Raw genomic sequence first — 19,769 nt, forward strand, 5'->3', positions numbered from 1 at the left:
TAAAGAAATATTTAAAGAACATTTTAACAAAGATTTGAGAATGTCTAAAAAAGATGAAAGTGAATTTAAAAACAAAAGTTTTGTCATATTTGTGAAAAAGAATATATAGAAGATTCAATCAAAGTAAGAGATCACTGTCATATAACAGGAAAATTCAGAGGAAGTGCTCACTCAGAATGTAATATTAATTTTAAACTAACACATAAAATTCCTGTTATTTTTCATAATTTAAGAGGTTATGGCGGTCATTTTATTATGCAACAAATAGGAAAATTCAAAAAAGAAATTAATGTTATTCCTAACAATATGGAAAGATATATGGCATTTATGATTTCTGACTTGGTCTTTATTGATTCATTTCAATTTATGTCTCAATCATTGGATAACCTAGTAAAAAATATTCCAGAATTTAAATATTTATCTCAAGAATTTGATTACATTGAATTATTAAAAACAAAAGGTGTTTATCCATATGATTACATGGATTCATTTAAAAAATTCAAAGAAACAGAATTACCTTCTAAAGAAGAGTTTTATTCAATTTTAAATGAAACTAATATTTCTGATAATGAATACGAACATGCTAAAAATATCTGGAAAAAATTTAAAATTAAAACAATGGGAGAATATCATGATCTATATTTAAAAACTGACGTATTACTTTTAGCTGATGTATTCGAAAATTTTAGAAAACTATGTTTGGAGTACTACAAATTAGATCCTTGTCATTATTTTAGTAGTCCTGGTTTAGCTTGGGATGCAATGTTAAAAATGACTGGAATTAAGTTAGATTTAATAACTGATATTGATATGTATCTTTTTATTGAAAAGGGACTGAGAGGAGGAATAAGTTATATTTCAAACAGATACAGTAAAGCAAACAATAAATATATGAAAGATTATAATTCAAAAGAAGAAAGCAAATACATTATGTACCTCGACGCCAATAACCTTTACGGTTGGGCTATGTGTCAACCTTTACCCTCTGGAAACTTTAAATTTATATCCGAAAAACAACAATTTAAGAAATTAATTGCAAAAGGTAAAAGTAATTTTATAGTTGAATGTGATCTTGAATATCCAAAAGAATTACATAAAACCCACAATGATTATCCTTTAGCTCCTGAAAAAATTAAAATACCAGATCAATGGCTTTCTGATTATAGTAAAAATATTAAAACAGAATTTGAAATAGGAAAAAGTAATGTAAAGAAGTTGGTTCCAACTTTAATGAAAAAACAAAATTATGTAGTTCATTTTAAAAATCTTGAACTATATACACAATTAGGATTAAAAGTAACAAAAATACATAAAATATTAACTTTTGACGAAAGTCCTTGGTTAAAAAAATATATTGATTTTAATACTCAAAAAAGATCTAAAGCAAAAAATTCATTTGAAAAGGACTTTTTTAAGTTAATGAACAATTCTGTATTCGGTAAGACGATGGAGAATTTACGCAAGAGGGTTAATATTAAATTAACTCATGATGAAAATATTTTATTAAAATACATAGCCAAACCTTCATTTGTTAGTTCAACGATGTTTAACTCTAACCTTTTTGGTATTCATAGAATAAAAGAAAGTTGTTATTAAACAGACCTTGTTATTTGGAATGTGCATTCTAGATTTATCAAAATATTTAATGTATGATTTTCATTATAATTACATTAAAGAAAAGTACGAGGGTAATTGTAAATTATTGTTTACTGACACTGATTCATTATGTTATGAAATTAAAACCAAAGATGCATATGAGGATTTTTATAAGGACAAAGATTTATTTGATAATAGTGATTACGATAGTAATTCAAAATTTTATTTTGATAATAATAAAAAAGTAATTGGAAAATTTAAAGATGAAGCTGCCGGCATTCCCATTGTTGAATTTGTCGGATTAAGAAGTAAAATGTATTCATATTTATTAGAAAACGAAGTTAACATTAAAAAATGTAAAGGAATTAAAAAACTTATTGTTAAGAAAACAATAGTTCATAAAAATTATAAAGATACTTTGTTTAATTCAACCCAAAGTAATCACACCTTTAAAGTTATTCGTTCTGATAAACACAATCTTTCCAGTTATGTTATAAATAAAACATCTTTATCATGTTATGACGATAAAAGATATATTCTTGATAATGGTATTGATACATTAGCTTATTCTTAAATTAATTAAAGTTTTTATTAAAGTTTTTATTAAATTATAGAACCATAAATTGTTAACTGAATATTTTTAACGTTTAAAGAATTAATAGAAATAACATCATTTACTTTAAATTTATTAGCATAATTAATAGAAATAGATTCATTTTTTCTGTTATTTTTTACATGATAACTTTGAAGAATTACATTTTCTTTATTTTTTAGTTGTAATTTAGATTCTCCTTTATCTAATTTAATTGCATCAACAAGAATAATTAAGATGCAATTAAAATTCATTCTTACATTATTACCATTTTGAACTAAACCAGGACTAGCATTTACAGTTTTCCATTGAAATAATCCACTATCAGTATCTTGGGTATAACATGTTAAAAACAATGGAGGTTTTCTTATTATTTGTTTTTCTATTTTATTTACTTTTTCATTTATATTATTGAATATTCCCATTATAATAATTATTCCAGTTAAATAAATGTCCTTTTTTATTAAAATAATTTATAATAGTTTGTTCATTTACTCTTTGATTATGAATTTTTAGTATTTTATACAATAAATCATACAACGGTACTTTATCTTGTAACATTTTAATGAAAAATAAACAATAATATCCACAAAGCATACTTGTTTTGTCTTGATATTGAACATTGTTGTATTTTACATTTGGTATATACTTAATTACTTCTTTTGGTGGAGGAAGTCCAAACGGATCGAAGTATATATTATTAAAGTAACAAACCCAATGTGTTCCAGGACCAATAGAGTCGTCCAGATTTATAATTCCACATTCAACCTTTTCTTTTAATTTTAGAAAATTATTTCTACTAAATACACCCCTAAAGTTTTTAATTTTTAATTGGTTTACCCATTGTTCAATTTCAAAGTTAGAAATACGTTTGTTTATAAATTTTATTTTTTTTTACTATAGGAATCCGTCTGTAAGGTCTCCGTTGTGAATCAATCTGTAGTCCTTTTCCACTTAACAAAGATGTAATCAAAGGTATTCCTAGACTAGCAGCCAACATACCTAAAAAGCCACCGTCTTGTTTTTGTTTTTGTGTTAATTTAATCACTCCAGATCCTACTAATTGCTTTCTTTGATTAGGTGTAAGATATGGTGATATCATATTTCTCTTATCATTAGCTACTGAAATCATACTATTTCCAAGTATTTTACTAACACCAGTACTGGCTAGCCCAGACAAAGCACCAATGCATAAAAGGGGCTAATATTTTTGGAGCTATTTTTGCTGCCATTGGAAGAATTGTTTTTCCTAACAAACCAGCCAAAGCTCCTAAAAATCCACCATTTTGACCTTGACTGGACATTTGTTTCTTTGAAATTGTAATTTCTAATCCCTTATTATTTGCAAGAGCTTTTTTAATTTGATTAATTTGTGTTTTTGTTAAAAGTAAAGGGAAGTTTCCACGTAATTGTTCATGTTTTTATCTAAAAGTATGTGGAATTTTGTTGTTGTAGGCTCGGGCTAAATTTTTCTTTTGTCAATCTGTAAGGTTAATTTTATATTCAATATAATTTGATGACATTATATACTTTATATTTATTTTAATTTATATTTATTTTATTTAAACAATAACAAGTTCATTTCCAATAGTATTTATTTCAACTGTTTCCTCATATAATACAATTGCGTAAACACGAATATTAGCTGCTGGTGGAATATTTAATTTAGCTGTTAATGTAATATGCTTAGGGTCATCTGTAGTTACTTCCTTTTTATATTCCAAGTTAAAATGAATAAATCCAAATAAACTAAAAAAATTTGATCTATTTAAAAGACTTCCAGTAGTCTTATTATTTTGTTTATAATAATAATTAATTACATCGTCATATATTCTTGATATACTTGTGTATTCTGTTTCTGGATAAAAAACACCATTACCAACTTCAAGACGACAAGAACTCAAAATGCAATTTTCATTTGCTGCATTAATTTTAAATGTATCTAATAAATGTGGATTATGTTCTTGTGAATTACTTTTATCAGGTCGTTGTAAATAAACAAATACATGTTGTGGTTTTGTTACACCAGCTGTTATTCTAAAGGTTATATTAGTTTGTTGTGTATCAGTTGATTGCGTCATCATTTCCCTAAGGTATGACCATCTTGCTTTTTTAAATCTTTCAGAAATTAAATTAAGTCCAAATTCATTGAAAATTAAACGTGGAACCCATAGAATTAATTTTGTTACAATTACTCTACCAGCAGCAGTAGCATTAGCTCTAAAAATTAATTCATCATCATCTGTCAGCTGTAGTGTTATTTGAATTTGACTTGGAGGTAAAATATTAGTTTCTAAACCCTGAAAAAATGAATAATTATTTAATGGAATTTTAGTGTTTACCTCTTTATTATCCTGGATTAATAAATTCCTAGAAGCAAAACCAGAATTATATCCATTTTCGGTTTTTCTGCTTTCAGCAGTAGCAGTAGTATCTAAATAAATAAACTCATTTGTTCCAGTTGATTTTGCATAATCCTCAGATAGTTCAACCAAACTCTTTACATTTATTACTTTGTATAAATTATTACAATCATAAACAATTTTTCCATTTTGTTTAACCACTAACTGATCAATTAATGAAGCTGCATTATTAATTAGAGCAATTTGATTATCATCTCCACCATCAACATAATTATTACCATTAGCAAGCTTATTTACTTTAAAACTTACTTCAAAATAACCATTAAACCAATCAAAATATGAACTTCTATCATTAATTGTAAAGTGATATCCGTTTTTTTTGTTGCTTAACATTATTTCCCAGGACAGATATTAAAGCTGTATCTAATTGAATAGGAGTTAGTTCGTATCTTTCGCAATATTCTTTTGTTCTAAACATGTATATATTATATATTATTTTATTTTTTTATTTTAGTTTTTATTTTATTTTTTATTAAAGTTAAAACTTTAGTTTTTATAAATTAATCTGTTAATACGTTTACGTGTCCCAGATCCTGACAATATTCTATTTATTCTCATATGAATATCCTCCTCATTATTATTTTTATTATTATTCTTTTCTTGTAATTCCTTGGCAATTAAATTACCAACTGCTGGAGCAGGTTTCTTTTTAAGTTTTTCAACAATTTTAGCTGCAGCTAAATTTCCAACTTCTGTTCCAACCTTTTTTGTTCCACTTTCAAGTGCTGCTTTTCCTGCTGTTTCCAAAGCTTTTTTTCCAGCTGTGCTAATTGAAGATGCAACTCCGCTTGAAAGCAATTTCGTTAAAGTGTCAAAGATACCTGTCCCGTGTATGATTTCTTCTCCTGTGTGAGCATCAACATAAATAAATATTCCTTTATTTTTGTCATAAACTTTCTTGTACATTATATAAAACTAAAATTTATAATTTCAAATTTCTTTTAAAATTAGTGTAAAACTTGTTTCAACCTCATTAAAATTAATTATTCTACCAAATACATCTGTAATATATATTCTAATTGAATTTATAATATATTTATTAATTTCAGAATATCCAACTCTTTGTGGTTCTTTTGTAAATGGATAAGCTCTTGTTAAATCTGCAGTACTTAAAGCATAGATAATATCACTGAAATTACCATCAACAAGTGAATTATCAATAAGATCACAATGAATGTAAATTGTATCCACAGAGTTAGTTATATTTGGTGTTTTAGTTCCCCATTCAGTTTTGTTTAATTTTTTTTTCTCAAATCCAAGCAATGTATGAAAATTTGATATTTCCAAATCCAACTTAAAATTATCTGTAATTGAAATCAAAATCTTAAAACTACTTAAATCAAATTCCAAACTTATTGGAGCAATTTCTGATTTATTAAATTCAAAATCATCATTACTTATTAATGTTTCCCTAATATAATTATTAATATCTGTGTAACTGTAAGAACCATTTGTAAATATAATATCTTTCCAATCCTTACCATTATGATAACGAATTCTTTTATTGTCATATTCATCACTAATATTATGCCAAGAGTAGGTCATAGTGTTAATACTATCCAAACCAACAACATAAGTTTTATTTTTATCTAAAATTAAAGAACGACTAAATCGGATTGTAAAATCACTCGGAGTATTTTTATTATCTTTAACTGTTTCAGAACTTAATACTATTTTTTGTTCCATTTATATATAATTAAAAACTAAAGTTTTAAAACTTTAACTAAAATTTAAATTCAAGAAAAATAATTTTTATATAACTTTTCATGTTGTTCTGGTAACAATGTTTTCATTTTTAATAGTTCATCAATTATTCTAATACCTTCATTTTTTAGTTCTTCATTATTATTTCCAGCATTAATTGAACCACAAATTAACTCCAACTCATTAACCAATTCTTCTGGATTACATGGACAAACGTCATAACCTTGTCCCCTAATTACTTTTTTAAATTTCATAGATCTTTTATTGATAGGTAATCCTGACTTTTCTGTTAATTCTTTGAATATTTTTATTGAATGATTTGAATGTTTTTTATTATTGTTGTATCTTTTATTAATCAAATCAATTAAATCATCATCTACTTTAGTGTTAATTACTTCTTTTCCAGTTATTCTATCCTTAGCAATTAACTTATTTTGACCATAAAGTTTATTTAAGTTAATAATTAAATTACCATATTGTCCATTTGGTGAAACTTTATATGGGTTATGATATTTTATTCCCCTTCCAAATACCTTTGAGTCTTTAATAATTTTTAATAAGCGTTCATTGTATCTTTTAAGATTTTCCCTATGTAATTCTAACTCCGAAACATACTCACCTGCAGCCGTAGGTTCTGCATTTGTAAATTCAATTATTTCATCTGGTTTTTCTTTACTATATTTATTTATATCACGAGTAAAGGCCTTTAATTTTTCGGTAACCTCTTTTCTTGTTTTTATCCAATCATCTTTATTTGTGTTTATTACTAACTCTGTTAATGTAGGCAATCCATATTCTGATATTATATCTTTATCGATATTTATATCTAAATTTGCTATAAATTCTTCTGTTAATTCTTCGGGAGGTTTTTTGGTGTCTTCAAGCTCACCATCTTCATCATCCAAAACCATATGATCTTTCGGCGGTAATAATCGTGTTGGTTCTCGGAATAGCTCTTCCAAACCCATATCATCTTCCGGCGGTAATAATCGTGTTGGTTTTTCCGATGGCTCTTCCACCATTTCTAGATTTTCTATTTCATGTATCTTATCAGCAAACTGTTTTGGAAGTAATGCTAATTGTTGTTTTATTCCAGGTAATGCTTTTAACTGACTTGATAATTGTTCTTTTTGACTTTCTATTTTTTCAGTAATTGGCTTATAAATTTCAGTATACATATCCCGATTTGTAGCTTTTCTTATTTTTTCTCTCATTATTTCTTCTCTAAGAGCTCTCATCTTTTGCCCGACTAAGTTTTTTCTTATTCTTATTTCATTAAGTTTTGATTGCATTTATATAATAATATAAGATAATGTAAAATAATGTAAAATAATGTAAGATATTGTAAAATAATGTAAAATAATGTAATATTATATAAATGGAAATTCCAAATTATGATACAAAAATGATAAATCCAATAACTTTAAACAATTTTATCCTTTTATGCCAGATTCATGTTTTAGAATGTTAATATGTGGATCGTCTGGATCTGGAAAAACAAAAACATTAATGCATATACTTCGAAAACCTCTTATATATTATGATAAATTATACTTATATGCTAAAAACCTAGAACAATATAAATATCAGGATTTAATTAACAATTTAAACCAAATTGCAAAAAAAAATAAAGTAGATCCAAATGAAATACTTGAATATTCAGCTGATCCCAACCAAATTGAACCTTGTGAGAATCTTGTATCAGAAAAACAAAAAAGTAGTAATATTTGATGATTTTGTATGTGAAGATAAAAAAGTTCAAAATGAAATAACAAAATACTTTATTCAAGGACGTCACAAAAACTGTTGTGTTATTTATTTAAGTCAGTCTTACTATAAAACACCAAAAGATATTCGAATTAACTGTTCACACTATATTTTATTTGAAAGTCCAGGTACAACGGAAAATAATAGGATTTGTAATGAACAAAATATAGATCGTGGTTCTTTTGCTAATGCAACAAATAAAAAAAAATATGATTTCTTATATATTGACAAACCAAGGAAGTTTTTAAGAAAAAACTTTACTGGTAATATATAATGGGAGTTTTTAATGATGTAAAACAAATAAGTGAACCTGACAGTATAAGTAAAGTTAAATTTGATATTGATTTAAGTGATTATGCTACTAAAAAACAATACAAAAAGCTTAGAAAGGACATGGAATCATATCTTCACAGAAATAAGGAACTTGATAACACAATGAACAGAGCATTAGATATGGGAGGTAATAAAATAATCAACCTAGGAAATCCAGATAAATCCACCGATGTAGTTTCAAGACGATTTATGTTTAAAAAAGTTCAAAGTGTAATAGATGACTATAAACTTGAAGACATCAAAAGTATAAAACAAACACTAGAAGAAGAAGTAAAGAATATTGAAGAATTAACAAAAGATTTTAAAAAGAATTCATTATTAATAGTTGAATTACAAGGTAAAATTGAAGAAGAAATGAAAGCTATGGTTGATTCTATTAAAGAACTTGAAGAGAAATCTGATTTGACAGATGACAACATAAAAGAAGTATTTCGAGTTAATTTAAACATTTTATTCACCCAAATTCAAGAATTAAAAGATAGTATGATTAAACATGAAGAACTAAAAGACAAGATTATTGAAGCTGAGAAAAAGTTACAAAATATGTATCAGTTAGAAATCAGAACAGAAATAAATAAACTAAATACTGAAACTGAAAATAAGCATAAAGATTTATTAGAATTAATTTCAAATAAACTTGCAGAATATAAATCTGATTTGGAAAAGGCAGCTTCACAAAGAGGTGATGATCATGACACAGCATTAGAGAACTTTAAAAAAGAGCTCAATTTTAAAATAGATGACTTTAAAAAACAAATTCGAAATTGGATTAGTATTGTTGACAACCGTCATAATTTAAAGTATGCAGACTTAAGTAATATTACAAAAAAATTACAAGATGATATTAATGAATTTAATGCTAAAGTTGAAGAACATAAAAATGAACTGGACTTTGTAGTTGAAAAATCAGTTAAACAAGGAGAGTTAATTACTGCTAATACTGAAGCAATTAACATAATTAATAATCAGCTAGAAAATTTGAGAAAACAACTTGTAAACATGATTAATAATGTCGATGCACATCACAATATAAAGTACGAAGAGTTAAGTAAACTTAAAGGTTTATTACAAAAAGATATTAATGAATTTAATGATGAATTTAATGATAAAATTAAAAAAATAATAAATGATTTAGACTCTGTAGTTAAAATATCGGATAAACAAGGAGAATCAATCACTGCTAATACTCAAGTAATTACTGCTAATACTAAAGCAATAACCGTTAATGTCGAAGAAATTACCACTTATACCCAAGAAATTACAAAAGTAAACAAGAGCACCGCCTTGCGGGTGCTGACGCTCATCTGATTTTTTTTTGTATAATAGAAATATTGTCCTACCCATGATTTTCTAAGTCTAAAAAGGGCCATCATTCTTGCAAAAAGCAGGATAGAGTTATGTTTCTTGATGTACAGTGTCCACTTATGATGGTGAAAAACTGTTGCAAGTTTTAAAGCAATAGCTTTGATAGTTTATGAAAAAAGTTGACTTAAACATAATATTCAACCAAGAAAATGATTTTTCTAAGTCCAAAAGGGGCAATAATTATTGCAAAAAGCAGGATGGAGTTATGTTGCTTGCTGTACAGGGTCAGCTTATGATGGTGAACAAGTGTTGCAAGTTTCAAAGCAATAGCTTTGATAGTTTAAGAGAAAAAGTTTACCTAAACATAAAACTTAACCAAGAAATCTGATATTTTTTAAGTCCAAAAGGGGCCATAAATCTTGCAAAAAGCAGAATGGAGTTATGTTTCTTGCTGTATAGGGTCAGCCTATGATGGTGAACAAGTGTTGCAAGTTTTAAAGCAATAGCTTTGATAGTTTAGGATAAAAGCTGACCTAAACATAAAACTGAACCAAGAAAACTGATTTTCTAAGTCCAAAAGGGGCAATAATTCTTGCAATAAGCAAGATGGAGTTATGTTTCTTGATGTACAGGGTCTGCTTATGATGGTGAACAAGTATTCCAAGTTTCAAAGCAATAGCTTTGATAGTTTAGGAGAAAAGTTGACCTAAACATAAAACTTAACCAAGAAATCTGATATTTTCTAAGTACAAAAGGGGCCATAAATCTTGCAAAAAGCAAGATGGAGTTATGTTTCTTGCTATACAGGGTCAGCTTATGATGGTGAACAAGTATTCCAAGTTTCAAAGCAATAGCTGTGATAGTTTAGGAGAAAAGCTGACCTAAACATAAAACTTAACCAAGAAATCTGATATTTTCTAAGTACAAAAGGGGCCATAAATCTTGCAAAAAGCAAGATGGAGTTATGTTTCTTGCTATACAGGGTCAGCTTATGATGGAGAACAAGTATTCCAAGTTTCAAAGCAATAGCTTTGATAGTTTAGGAGAAAAGCTGACCTAAACATAAAACTTAACCAGGCAACGCCGACGCAGACGCCGACGCCGACAACCGCTCAAGTGATGACAATAACTCATCATTTTTTTTCAAAAAATCAGATGAGCTAAAAATGTTTTTTTAAAACAAGAAACACAATTAGCTAGAACAAAAGGCGTTGTTGACAATTTATCTGCTTCTGAAGTTGCCACAACAAAACGACTTGATGATTTAGCTGAAATAATTCTTAAACTTAAAAAGAAATACAGGAAAATAGAAAAAAGGGTAGAGGAAGTGAGACATGAAGTGTTTCTCTTTGAATACTATTATAATCATCCTTTTGATTACATACAAATGAAAAAGTATTTTGACCGTCGTGATGCCTGGATACATTCAACATATAAAAATATGGCTGGTTTGAACTATTTAAATATATTTGAAATAAGACCTGGAATTTTCGTAGATTATGAAGATTTTATACTCATAGACCAAAAATATAAAATAGATGTACTAGATATGCTTTTGAGTGGTGTGTTTATAGTCAGAAAAACCGGAACTTATATAATAGATATTAAATTTTTATTAAAGGGTGTGAGCTCTTTAAGTGAACCGTATAAACCGACTAAAAGCCCAATATCACATTTTATATTTAGGTGGCGGAATTATAGGCCTCAGGATGATGTTTTATTTTTTGATATATTTGATAATGTAAATATAACAGCTGAGGCAGCTGAGGACTTTGACACTGATAGGTTAATATCTATGTATAAGAAAAAAATTAAAATTTATCTAAAACAAGGGACAATGTTTGATATTCATTCTTATGACGATTCAGCCTTTACAGAATTAACATTTATGCTTTTGATGGGTAGTTACATCAGATTCTACATATCGGATGAACCTGTATCCTCTGATAGAAACAAACTTTTGGATTAAAAGTTTAATAACATACAATATCAAGACAAAACAAACACATTTTGTGGTTATTATTGTTTATTTTTCATTAAAATGTTACAAAATGGTATAAACATTTATGATTTATTGTATAAACACTGAGAGTAAACAATGTAAAACATAATGAACAAACAATTATAAATTATTTTAATAAAAGGGTTAAATGTATCAAAAACATAATATTCTTTACTACTATCAAAAATGCACCCATAAACGTTATATTCCATACTACTCCCAAAAGCGTATATTCAATCATGCATATGCCTATGGCATACTCAAACGGTTGAGTGATTTCAACAACATCAAAATATCATAACATTAAGTCATGTGTATGATTATGGTATAATCCTATGGTTGAGTGATTTTCATAACATAAAAGTATTATGATATTCAATCATGCATATGCCTATGACATACTCAAACGGTTGAGTGATTCTAACAACATGAAAGTATTATGATATTCAACCATGCGTATGAGTATGGCATACTCAAACGGTTGAGTGATTCTAACAACATGAAAATATTATGATATTCAACCATGTTATGGTTAACATTCTTTTCTTGAAGTCTTCCGATGATATATTTTGTGTTAAACGTTCGTTGTCTTTATAAAGTCTTGGATTTTTCACGTTGTAATTCGCCTGGCTAATAATATCTTTGTAGAATTCTTGAATACCTATAAAATAAACAAAATAACATTAAAAACCCATATCAACATACTTATTCTACAACGTATAAATAGTAAATAATAAAAAACTGGTAAAGAGTTAAACATATAATTATTTTCTTAAGCTTGTTAAAACACCGCCTCGGTAGCCTAGTGGTGAGCGTCCGCTTCAAGTGTGGGAGGTCGTGGGTTCAATCCCCGGCCGAATCATACCAAAGACGTTAAAAATGAAACAAGCAGCTTCCTCACTTGGCGCTCAGCATTATGGGGATAGTGCTTGGACTGGTGGGGTATCATGCCACGTGTCTACGGCGTGATATTCCAGTGAGGCAGCAAAATAAAGTTGGGCATTGTGCTCACTGCTACAAGCAGACACTGTCGTTTATATGACTGGAAAATTATTGAAAAAGACGTTAAACCCGAACACACACATAAGCTTGTTAACAAATAAAAAAATAATAAAATAAAACTTACATTTCAGTTGTTTAAATTCCACTTTTTTCGTTATAATACTTAAAACAGTAAAGAATGTTATGTGTATTGATAAAACTAGTCGTAACCGGCTGATGCAATATTGCGAAATACTATAATGGAAACCCAATATCTGTTTACCGGAGGCTAAAACTATTTTGTAAATTGTTTTTCGGTCCGGGTGTAAAGTTTTTATTAAGGCTTTTTTAAGATATTTTGAAAGTTAAATATGTATTTTCTCAGTACTTTATGGAAGTTAAAAGCTCCCAGGGACTTACGTTCATCAAACCGAAGGTTTTCACAATGAGTTGTCAAAACCTGTGGATTTTAAATTGGCCGGCATTGACCAGTCCTGACCAAGGGTCAAAAGGTCAAATGGGGTTATACTGTTTCAAAACCATCCTAATATTCACTACTCCCGATGTTAGCTGTGGTCGGTGTGGACCCGTCAAACATTTCCTTATTAAAATGCGTATATGATTTGGAAGAAAATAATGGTGTTGCATTAGATTTATTATCAGATAACATCTAAATATTACTATCAAAAGTCAAATATCTATAATTCATTATGTCACACTAAGGGGCCATTTGTAATAAAACACAACATATGTACATGTATATCACAGAGGTGTTAATTGTTTCAACGAATAACTAAATAATATTATGTGGCCGAAAATAATAATGTGTATGACAGTTTACTTTAAAATATACATGTTGTTTCTTGTTAGTAAAACTAATAGAAATAATTGGGCTTATCAGGTGAAATGTCTTTTAGACAATTTTGGCTTTTCCTATGTATGGAATAATCCAACGTTGGTAGACTTAGATAAGTTCCACCTAGCCTTTAAAGAGCGTGTAATAGATACTTTTAAGCAGAATTGGTGCCAACGTATGAACGATTGTGGAACATTAGATATGTACAAAAATTTTAAAATTAGTTTTCTATTTGAAAAATATTTAGATTTATTACCGTTTAAATACAGGAGTGCTTTAGCTAGGTTAAGACTATCCTCGCATAAATTAGCAATTGAAACAGGTCGTTACTCTAGAAATAGAACAGATAGAAATCTGCGTTACTGCATATTTTGTCAGAACAGAGATATAGAAGACGAATACCATTTTATCATAGTGTGCCCATTGTATGAGAATATAAGAAAAACATATTTAAAATCATATTATTACAGAAGGCCAAATGTAATGAAATTTATTGAACTTCTCAATAGTGATAAACAAGTTATTATTAAAAATTTGTCTAAATTCATTTATCATGCATTTATACTGAGAAAATCTTTATTGTAAATAGTGGTCATATGATACTTTTAGCTCTACGTATCCAGATGATACTTCCATGTATAATTGTTAAATGTATAAGACTCATCCTCCATAACAATCTATGTTACATGTAAATTCAATTATTTCATTCAAAAATGCTTACGCTTTTTGTTATTTGTATAAAATCACATGACAATATTTTGATGTATGTGTATATATTGTATGTAAAAACTGTACAGTTTACGTCAATAAAATATTCCGTGTCTGTCTGTCTGTCTGTTCATCACATTTCGAAATTTCAATGAATTTAAATTATGCGATCATAAGATTTCTTTTTACATTCACAGGTAGATGTATTAAATTTATAAACACTTAAAATAGAAGAATTTTCTTTACAAAAATAAAATGTTCGTATATTTATGACGGTAACTAGGAAGAATAATTTGGATCTGTGAATACATTTTTGTTTTAAATAACACTCTCTATTTGGTATTAATACATTTTCCATGCTATTCTATTTTTTCAAAATATTCTTTTTTAAAACTGGATGTGTCAAAAAATAAACAGAATAATATAATAACATCATCCATTCATACATAAAGTTATATATTGATGGAAAAACGGTATGTTATTTCTAACATGAATATAAAATAAAGAGTTTCTCGGCTAGTTTAGTGAAATAAAAACTTTAGAAAAAACATTTGTTTGCGATGTGCAGGCTAGAAACCTGAACAAAAATAATGAAATAAAGGCAAAATTTACGGTTTACTTATGCTATTGTACAATGAATGCACTGGTTGTTTGTCCGCAATATGAGTCTTGTGCTATTTTTAGATAGCAGACCTTATCGGTGACGTCACAGATCCTTACATACGAGAGTGTGCTATTACAGCTCAAATGGGCAGTTACCGAAAAATATATTCATGAAAAATTGGTGTCCGGGCATTACTTTCGAGCATGTTAAAATTTGTCGTTTTACTGACCCCTTTTCGGGCCTCGCTAATCCCCCGCGAACATGACATCATTTCACAGGAAAAACCCTAAATTGGTAAAACCGGAGCTAAGGTTTGTATATATGTAAATCGTTTTTATTCTTGATATTGGTTAAGCTTTTAAGGACGAAATATTTGCGATTTCTGTCCGGAGACTACTTGCGTGCCAGTATGTGGTTTAATACAGATATGCTAATGCAGTTTATTTTATAAACGCATCATGACAAACATATTTTTTTATCATAAAATGAAAATTTACAGTTTTTTGTTCCGTCTCAGTCGTTGAAATCTTTGCGGAAATGATTTGCATTAGAAAATAATGGTTAAGAAGTGACCGATATATTGATTAAAAGATGTGTTGATATATGGATTTACAGGTGATATATTGATTTATATATGACTGTTAATTACTGGTGGCTCTACCTGATTATGGTAAGGTCAAGAAATGATGAATGTGGTTTAATCTGAACCTGAGGACTGACAATGACACGTTTGCCTATCCGCACTAAGGGTAAAACACGAATATGTGTCTGGATTTATCAAAAAGAGTGTAGAAAGAATTAATGTTTCAGACTTTGTTAGAACAAGAGAGCCAATTATATATAGTTAAGATAAAATATCTATTTCTTTTTCAAAAGTAGAATTTCATGAAGAAAGTACAGTACAGTTTAGGTATGCTATTCTTGGTCCCTTGCTTAGGCAATAGTAAACCAAGGTAAAGCGCACGAATACATTATTTTTATCTCCTTACCACTTCTGTCGCATTTAAAATAATCGAGAAACCATGCTGCCATATTTACTTCTTACATTTAGTTATCATACTAGTAAATCATTTTAACATATTTCGTATAATTAAAATGAACAACTGTACCGTCGTAATCAAGAGCGGTCCAGAAAGGTTCTAAGAAATCATCTCCATATATCTCATAAAGTTTCCAAACGAGGTCCCACAGTGGATTTTTCAACGATGATACAATGGCTGAAAAAAAAAACAGAAAACTTTTATCCTTAAAACTAAGAAACAAAGTAATCACCATCGATGTTGACCAACTACGTATAAAAATTATTTGTACAAAACGGAAAGTAAACCTTGAAGTTACGAAGCAATATTTTCTTACTTTTTATATCAATGTAGGGATAATACACGTTTTTGTGTATAAACGCCTGCATAAGGCCGCGGGAATGTTTGTGACCGAGATTTCAATCTACGCAGATATACAAATACTTCATTGTCAAAGCAAATTAGAAATGAATATCATGTATAAAGTGACAAGGTATGTTTTTCGAACAAAATAGGTAGATGTATTTTAAAGGCATTAAGTTCAACTGGTTATTTATAATGTTTATAGAACTAAGGATTCCTGCGGACAAGTAAGTGTTGTGTAATTAATTAAATAAATCATTAAATCGATTCTAGACGGCCGGTGTGTAATGAAGTTTTTCGACCCCCATAGATTAATGACCCCCCGGTCATTATTCTATAGAAAAAGTGACCCCCGGTCATAGTATTATGACCTCGAGATCATAGTACTATGACTCCCCCACGTGAAGTAAACTGAACCTCACGAAGAATATTGACTCCCTTAAAAAAACGACACCCGGTCATTTGGTCAAATTTAGTGATAACTCATGTATCTAAGGCCTAATTGCTGCATTTTATGCCCCCACTCGGGGGAGGGGGCATATAGATTTGCCCTTGTCTGTCCGTCCGTTCGTTTACCATTAGCCCCAGATACCATCACTTGACACAGAAATCAGAGCATTCCGCAACGGGAAAAGGGATTCTATTTCTAGACGCTGTATCTTGGTGTATACAGTTTTTTCAGGAAAATAACAATTCACAATACGTTCACAAAACACACCAGTGTCAATAATCCCTGCAAACTTCGGTATGAAGTAATTCTTCAGAAGAAAACTGCACAAGAAACTGCTAGCATAGAACTTAGTATTTATAGAAGTTGCAATACTTAGCAGTGGCAGTAATGTACGGTAGCGGCAACGATAGAAAGTAGTAGTAGTAGTAGTAGTAGTAGTAGTAGTGGCAGTGGTAGTGGCAGTTGCAGTAGTAGCAGCAGCAGCAGCAGCAGCAGAGGAATAAGTGACAGCAACAACAGCACCAGGAGAAGAAGAGGTAGATGTACAAGACGTATTAGTGGAAGCAGGCATAGTAGTATCAGTAGTAGCAGTTGTAGTTGTAGTAGTAGTAGTAGTAGTAGTAGTAGTAGTAGAAAAAGAAGTACATGTAGTAATAGCAATAGAAGTAGCGGCACCAGTAGTAGTAGTACAATCAAAATGTTAACTATTGACAATGGAGGGTATTAGAGTTGTAGAATGATCTAGTAAAATTGTCCGTTAGGTTTGGTGTTTTACACGAAAGAGTAACTTTTTTAAATAGAATAATGTCCGGGAATCGATATTGTATGAGAGTTCGAATGTAGTAATTTCGGCAGTGAGTATTTTACATGGAAGGAGTCACTTTTTCTATAGAATAATAACCGGGTCGTTATTCTATGAGATTCGAAGGGAGTCATCTTTAGGGAGTCAGTATTTTACTTGGAGGGGTCAGTTTTTCTATAGAATAATGACCGGGGGTCGTTATTCTATAGAGTTTTCAAAGGGAGTCAGTTTTTTTATAAGGGGAGTCAATATTGTACAGGAATGGAGTCACATTTTCAATAGAATAATGACCGGGGGGTGGGGGGGGGGGGTCGTTATTCTATGGGGGTCGAAATACTTCATACCTGGTCTAAAATCCTACCTGACAGACGAAATGGAAACGGTCATCTATCAATCTAGATTCAGTTCGAATTTGCGGAAAACGTAAACGCTTATGAGACACTCTTCTTACCATCATTATTTTCGATTGGTCACATGCTTTTTAAGTATACATACACTTTTTCAGTCATTTGCAAATAATACGGTACAGTTCGCATAAAAGGCCTTCCAGAATAAAAAAGGAAATTCCATTTGTCCTTTTTCCATGGGAACACTGTAAACTGTATTTTGAAACATAATTCCTCTATCTATAACATATGAAAGATAGAGGAGCTTTACTCTCTCCAGGTAGTACTTTTTTGTAACATAGAGGAACATTCCTCTATCTACAATATATGAAAGAAAGAGGAGCTTTACTCTCTCCAGCTATTATTTTTTTGTAACATAGAGGAACATTCCTCTATCTACAAGATATGAAAGAGAGAAGAACATTACTCTCTCTAGCTAGTAGATTTTTTGAAACATAGAGGAACATTCCTCTATCTTCAACAGATAGAAAAATAATACTTCTCCAGCTAGTAGTGTAATTGTAACATAGAGGAACATTCCTCTATCTTCAAGATGTGAGATAGGGGTACATAACTCTAATATCTAATAATGTAATGTACTAAAGTGGCAGCCTATTATATTTCTAAACAAAAAATAATTAAAGGCATGCCAAAACAGTTGGTACTAAATAATATCCATTGCACCTGATGAGTATCACACTTTTTATATAAACTGGCCCGGCAGTTTGGCAATTGGAAAAGGTGCAAATCAAAGTGTATGTTAGCTATTATTTGAAACTAACTTCTGTCATTTAACATGATTAAGGACGCATGTTTCTGCATGACAACTGTTTAATCACAATACTCTTCAATCTGTAGCAGTTTGAATGTACAGTCTGTGTTTTTGGTTATGTTAACATATTACATAAATTAAACCAAATACGAACATATAAACACTAAGAAATTGTAGCTTTAGTGCTACACTTTTTGGCAAGCACAGGCTAATACATTCGAAGTGCTTCAAACACTCTCTTTATAGATAAATCATCAAACTCCAATAAGTCATTAGAACAGATATAGAGTGGACACCAAACATTAAAATAGAGCAGACACCAGTATCTTCCTTATAACATCTGCTTGTTACATACTGCCAATTACATTTCCTACTCCTGTCATGTAGAAATTATTAAACTCCCGTGAATCAAAACACAGAAATACATAGTTAGAATGTATTGAATCATGCATGTAAAAACATCGGCGCAACAATTTCAAGGGAGGCACTTTTCACAAGATTGCATGCACAGTTTGATGTCTTTCACAAAAAGCATGAACAAAAATGGCGTTGTTCGATAGAAGTATTTTCAGTCCTGGAGAACAATATTATAAATACAACTTAAACTTATTAACATTGAATCAACAAGACAACATTTTGTATGTTATTGTATTGTTAAAATCAGGAACTTTAGTCAAATTACATACAATTCAACATGTAAGATGTTGAAATGAAAATTTGATGAATACGAATTTCCGCCAAATGGGTTTGTGTTGAGGAATGGCAAAGAAATATATCAGGCAAATAGCAAATCTTTTTTTGTGGGGGTGAGGTGCATGATCGGGGTGGTGGGGAACCCTGGGTGGAGTAGCAAGGTGGAGGGTATATCTTTGCATGTTGATAATTATTCATAGACGGTTAAAGGTTTAGAAAAAAAAATGTGGGATAGGGTTGAGGGTGGGAGGGGAAGGGGGATGGAGTGTGACCAGGGTGTAAGGGTTACACAACTTCAAATGTGGATAATAAATGTTCATGGAAAACAATGAATGCAGTTTATTGAAATTCTACTAATTGGTTAGTTTGTTATGTACAAATATATGGATTTTTTCAAACAATTAAAGGGCAA

General features: G+C 29.6%; 1 long non-coding RNA gene across 1 annotated transcript; it reads right to left on the minus strand.

Moving 5' to 3' along the window:
• Window positions 1-11,943: 11,943 nt before the first annotated feature.
• Window positions 11,944-13,239, minus strand: LOC128549851 (uncharacterized). Its single transcript, XR_008367979.1, has 2 exons — window positions 12,849-13,239; window positions 11,944-12,383 (listed from the first exon to the last, which is right to left on the minus strand). It is a non-coding gene; the product is annotated as an uncharacterized LOC128549851 (long non-coding RNA).
• Between the last annotated feature and the right edge of the window lie 6,530 nt (window positions 13,240-19,769).

This window comes from Mercenaria mercenaria, chromosome 16 (assembly GCF_021730395.1).
Source record: "Mercenaria mercenaria strain notata chromosome 16, MADL_Memer_1, whole genome shotgun sequence".
NCBI lineage: Eukaryota > Metazoa > Mollusca > Bivalvia > Venerida > Veneridae > Mercenaria > Mercenaria mercenaria.